Here is a 6,473-nt window from a genome sequence, read left to right on the forward strand (position 1 = left end):
GCCTGCCCCGGTCTGCAAGCCAGAGCCCACGCGTGTCACAGTGAGCGAGCCAGCGGCCACGCGTGTCACAGTGAGCGAGCCAGCGGCCACGCGTGTCACAGTGAGCGAACCAGCGCCTACGGCCTCTACCGTCAGCGAGCCTGAGCCCTCGTCAACCACGGCCAGCGAGCCTGAAGCCACGCTGACCAGGAACAGCATCCCAGCTTCGCCAGTCGCATCAGCCCGGAGGAAGAGGAGAAAGGGAGTGGTCTCTGCACTCCAGCCTCCGCCTGCCGCAGCCCCATGCCCTAAACCCCCCTTGGCTCTGCCCTCAGCGCCCGGCGAACCCAAGCCGGCACATACCACGGTAATCCAGCCAGAGCCTGTAGCCTCAGACGTCAGTGAGCCAGTGCCGATAGCCTCAAACGTCAGTGTGCCAGCGCCTGTAGCCTCAGATGTCCCTGAGCCAGCGCCTGTAGCCTCGACCGTCCCTGAGCCAGCCTGTAGCCTCGACCGTCCCTGAGCCAGCGCCTGTAGCCTCGACCGTCCCTGAGCCAGCGCCTGTAGCCTCGACCGTCCCTGAGCCAGCGCCTGTAGCCTCGACCGTCCCTGAGCCAGCGCCTGTAGCCTCGACCGTCCCTGAGCCAGCGCCTGTAGCCAGGACCGTCCAAGAGCCAGCGCCAGTGGTCATGCCCGTCCTAGAGCCAGCGCCTCCCGAGCCTTCCAGGCCTCCCAAGTCTCTCAAGTCTTCCAGTCCTCCTCCTCCCGAGCTTTCCAGAGCTCCGCCTTCCGAGTTTCCCGAGCTTTCCAGAGCTCCGCCTCCGAGCTTCCCAGGGCTCCGCCCCTCAAGCCTCTTGAGCCTCCCAGGGCTCCGCCCCTCAAGCCTCTCGAGCCTCCCAGGGCTCCGCCTCTCAAGTCTGTCGAGTCTTCCAGGGCTCCGTCTCTCAAGCCTCCCGAGCTTCCCAGAGCTCCGCCCTCCGAGCTTCCCAGAGCTCCGCCTCTCGAGTCTTCCAGGGCTCCGTCTCAAGCCTCCCGAGCTTTCCAGAGCTCCTCCTCCCGAGCCTCCTGGGGCTCCGCCTCTCGAACCTCTCGAGCCTTCCAGGGCTCCGCCTTCCAGGCCTCTCGAGCCACCCAGGGCTCAGCCTCCCGAGCTTTCCAGAGCTCCTCCTCCCGAGCCTCCTGGGGCTCCGCCTCTCAAGCCTCTCGAGCCTTCCAGGGCTCCGCCTCTCGAACCTCTTGAGCCTTCCAGGGCTCCGCCTTCCAGGCCTCTCGAGCCACCCAGGGCTCCGCCTCTCGAGCCTTCCAGGGCTCCGCCCCCCGAGTCTCCTAAGGCTCCGCCCCAGAGCCTCTTGTGCCTCCTACGGCTCCGCCCCAGAGCCTCTCGAGCCTCCTGCGGCTCCGCCTCAGGGGCCTCCTGCGGCTCTGCCCCCAGAGCCTCCTATGGCTCTGCTTCCAGAGCCTCCTATGGCTCCGCCTCTCGAGCCACTCAAGCCTTCGACAGCTCCACCCTCAGAGCCTCCTACGTCTCTGCCCCCAGAGACTCCAGAGCCTTCCTGGTCTCCGTTCCTAAAGCCTCCCATGGCGCCGCCTCCCTCGGCTCCGCCTCCTGAGCCTCCTTCAGCTCCACCTTCTGAGCCTCCCTCAGCTCCGCCTTCTGGGCCTTCTGAGCCATCACCTCCCTCGGCTCCGCCTCAGAGGTCCTCCTTGGTTCCGCCTCACGCGGCTCCGCCGGCCTCCCCTGTGGCCACTCCATCTCCTAGGCCACCAAAACCGGCCTCTGTCCTGTGGTCACCTCCCAGGTCCCCTGAACCGGCCCTTGGCCCACGACCACCTCCCAGGCCACCAAAGCCGGCCTCTATCCTGTGGCCTCCTCACCCTGTTCCCGTCCTGTGGCCTCTTCCCAGGCCCCCTGACCCAGTCCCTGTCCTGTGGCCTCTTCCCAGACCCCCTGACCCAGTCCCAGTCCCGTGGCCTCCTCCCAGGCCCCCTGACCCAGTCCCTGTCCTGTGGCCTCCTCCCAGGCCTCCTGACCCGGTCCCTGTCCTGTGGCCTCCTCCCAGGGCTTCTGACCCTGTTCCCGTCCTGTGGCCTCTTCCCAGGCCCCCTGACCCAGTCCCTGTCCTGTGGCCTCTTCCCAGACCTCCTGACCCAGTCCCAGTCCCGTGGCCTCTTCCTAGGCCCCCTGACCCAGTCCCTGTCCTGTGGCCTCCACCCAGGCCTTCTGACCCTGTTCCCGTCCTGAGGCCTCCCCCCTGGCCTCCTGACCCAGTCCCTGTCCAGTGGCCTCCTCCCAGGTCCCCCAAACCTGTCCTTGCCTTGTGGCCAGCTCCCAGGCCTCCTGCACCTACCCTTGCCCGGTGGCCAGCTCCCAGACCATCGAAACCTGTCCCTGCCCGGTCGATACCACCCCTGCCTCCTAAACCTGTCCCTTTGTGCCCCCATGGACTGCCTAATTGTCCCTTTGTGCCCCCGTGGACTGTCTCCTCCCTTTGTGCCCCCGTGAACTGTCTCATTTCCCCTCGTGGCCCCTCTTGGACTTCCTGCCTGCCCTCTGTGCCCCTTTGACTGCCTCCTTGTTCTTGTGCCCCCCCCTGGTCTGTCTGTCTGCCCCCGGTGCCATCATTTTGTTCTCTGTGGGTTTTTTGTCTTTTGTCTTTGTCTTCTAGGATCGTCTGAAGCCGATCCTTTGAGGGGGGCTCTGTTATGTATACCCTGTCTTGTTTCACTGTTGCCCTTTTGTTTGCCATTTTTGTCACTTTTGCATTTCTTAGTTTTCACTTTAGTCCCTTATGTAAATCCATAGTCCCCTTGTTAGCGTTCGTGTTTTCTGTCATTGTTTTCACCTGCCCTCATTAGTTTGCCTTTTGCTTCTGTTAATCACCTTGTTATCTTGTTTGAGTTCTGTTCATTTATTGGCCCCTTTTTCCCATGTTTATGTATTTATACCCTGTTTCTTTGTTCAGTCCTTGTCTATCGTTGTTTGATGTTAGCCTGGTGTGTGTTTCCTTCCCGAGTCCTCTGTTTGTTTACGTCGTGTTTAGTTTACAGTTTTTATGTTTTATTTCCCCATTGTGGATTGTTCCTTTTGTGTTTACCTGTTTGCTTATTAAATAAAGTTTAAACTTCTTTTGGATCCGCATCTCCTCGTCTGCCTCGTTGCTCAAGCGTTACAGTTCCTTAGGGGAGTGAGGCGGCTGAATCCCCCTCACTCGGCTACAGTTCTGACTTGGGACCTAGCTTTGGTCCTAAAAGCGGGCTCCCCTTCGAACCTCTGGATTCTGTTGAATTGCGTGTGCTTTCTATTAAGCTCACATTACTGCTGGCTCTGGCCTCAGTAAAATGGGTCAGTGATTTACAAGCACTGTCAGTCGACATTTGGTCTGGAACGTTCAAAGGGCACTGTCAAAACCAGAAAAGGCTATCTGCTTAAGGTTCTAACCACGTCCTTCAGAGCACAGGTGCATCACCTTCAAGCCTTTTTCCCTCCTCCATTTAATTCTGATGAAGAACAGTCCTTACATTTGTTATACCATGTTCATGTGCTACACACATACGCTGATTGCACAAGTTCAGACTGTCTGACCAGCTCTTTGTGTGCTATGGAGGACGCACAAAAGGAATGTCCATTTCCAAGCAAAGACTCTATCACTGGATCATTGATGTAATTGCCCTGGCTTATGAGTGACAGGGTGCAAATTGCCTAATTGGTATTAAAGCACACTCAACTGGAAGCATGGCGTCTTCATGGGCATAGATGAACGTTGTGTCCTAACAAGACATATGTTTTGCCCCAGGATGGTTTTCTCAAAACACATTTCCCACGTTTTACAACCTAGATGTGAAATCTCTATCATCGCAAGTACTCTCTGTCTAGAGCGCTTGCTATTTCGTTGGCCATACATACATTTATGCCCCTGTTTTCAAGTACGTACTCCCTGTCATTTTACACAACTACTTGCATTCAGGACGTGGTATTTCACAAAGTCACAAGCAATTTCATTATAAATAAAACTTCCTTCCCGACTAAGTTCATGACCCCGTGAAGGGGTTAATTCATACTATATGACCATAATTCATTCTTAGGAAATATATATATTCTCATCTCTAATTTCATGCTGATTTATCACAAAACACCACATTTACATTTATGCATTCGGCAGAAGCTTTTATCCAAAGCAACTTACAGTGCACTTATTACAGGGGCAATCCCCCTGGAGCAACCTGGAGTTAAGTGCCTTGCTAAAGGACACAATGGTGGTGGCTGGGGGGATCGAACCATCAACCTTCTGCTTAACAGATTAGTGCTTTAGCCCACTATACGCCACCACAACTCCACGCTGCAAAAAACATTGTGCAATATAGTGTACAATAATTTTTCCTTAGAAATCCTATATTCACTGTGCATTATCACAATGAGAATCAATAGGTTCATCCAAAAGCTGAAACATTTTGCTTTCAGAGGGTTTGTTTTATTATTTGCTTCACTAATGTAATTTTGTTGTGCTGTGCACCTCTGAACCATCGTAGTGGAGAACATAAGCACAGTAATAATTTGTTAGGTAATCAGGCTGTTGCTGGGTAGCCAAATAATTGCAGGGTAATAAAAAGTGGGTTTTAAAACCCTCTGTTATGATTCAATCTATAAAAGGTAAACAGGGAAAAAGGTAATAAACTATAATGCAGGAAGGGCTTGAAATTTTAGGCTCACTAAAGTTCAGGCTCTTTAATCTTTTCTTTGCATTACCTGTGGCTAAAGGCATGTGTATTTTAGACTGAGGAGGTTGCTGTTGTGTTATTGTGGTATGTTTTGGGTGTGAATATTGGCTAATTCAAATTTAAAGAAATTGCAGGAATATATTTTAATGTTAAAAGAAAATCAGGATCAGGTCTTTGTTGCATCATGGTATACTTATTTTAAAAATAAACAATAAGTAATACCGATAATTGTCCAGTTTGGAAATTGGTGTTTTGAACAAGCAACCTCTGAATTACCACCATCCTAAACAGGAAGGTCTGACACAGACACGGACATGTGTCTCACTTCTATATGTAAAGTGCAATGCTCAGCCACTCCATTGTTTTTGTTTCAGCTAAAAGCACTGTTTGAATTTGTTTGCCTTATTTTTCCTCTCGTGTTCTTTCTTTCTGTCTGTCTCTCTCTGTATTATATCGGGCTGTCTCTCTCTCTCTCTCCCTGCAGTGGCTATAGACTTTTTGTGTTCCACAGAAGGAATACAAAATAAAAAACGGGTTTGAACCAAAAAGATGGCGAGAAAATGATGAGCTTACTAAACCGGTTCTTGTTATATGAAAATTACATTATGCATCACCAGCAACATAAATTCACATAAGAAGCTGACCTTTAACAGATGACCGAGTAACAAGCCCACTGGGCAAACACAAGGCTCACACTCGTGATTTTCACTTACCTGGATGACACAATGTAAGTGTTGAAAATCAAGCACGGTTTGAGTGAATCTATGTTATATCTTGGAAAATAGGGACCTGCTTTGTAGTCCAACAGCAGATATCTGCTATAAACCAAGACCAAAGAAAAACAATTTCCTCCATTTACCTCTACCATGCATGTCCAATTCAAATGTGCAAAGCCCTCTGTTTTTGCCTATTAAGTCATAAATTCTTTAATGTATTCAATTATGTACTTTGGTGGCCTAGGTGTCTGCAATATTGATGTCGAGTCAAGCATGCAAATTGTGCAGATAATGTAATGTTGGTCCATTCAGGGAACCGAAAGTCTGGTTGAAAACTAATAAAATGATGCCAGGGAACATATTATTGCCATTAACATATTACAATGGCTGTTGTTCCTGCTGTGTGCATTCAGGACAAACAGGTGGATATGATTGTAAGCCTTCTAGATGGAGAGGCCTTTCTCATATGCTTAAGAAAAGTACATTGCAGACTGACATATAATACCTATAATACAATTAATAGCACATGAATTTTTTTTTTCAGTATACAGTGCAGACACTTCTAGTTTAACCTGTTGCAACGTAATAAAGTAAATGTTTTATAATTGTAAATCGTACAAAATGTGGTAATTTTAATGGAAAACAAATTTAAATTCGAAAACTAATTGGCTAACTGGTTGCTCTCTTACCATATACTGTGTAAAACTGTAATATATTTAACAAGACAATACATGTAATTTTACAATTATTGTACAAATTGTAATTTTTAGAAGTAAATTTTAATATTTACCTTATAGTTATGTATGCTTAGCAAGGCAATAGTTTTTTTTTTAGGGGGGGTAAACTATTGTTAAAATATTATAAAAAATAATTAGACATACTCAGAAGTCACTGCATGACCCATCACATTTGATTATATTTTTTTAAATGTTTGTTTCTCAGTTGAACATTAAACACTGAAAATTGGGGTGCTTGTATGTTGTTTAGTCAATGTTTATTGCATTATTTTAATGTCATGTGTGTTACCCCGATAGTGTTTTGAATGGGCAGCGTCTATATGCT

This window comes from Xyrauchen texanus, chromosome 43 (genome assembly GCF_025860055.1).
Source record: "Xyrauchen texanus isolate HMW12.3.18 chromosome 43, RBS_HiC_50CHRs, whole genome shotgun sequence".
NCBI classification, from domain to species: Eukaryota; Metazoa; Chordata; class Actinopteri; order Cypriniformes; family Catostomidae; genus Xyrauchen; species Xyrauchen texanus.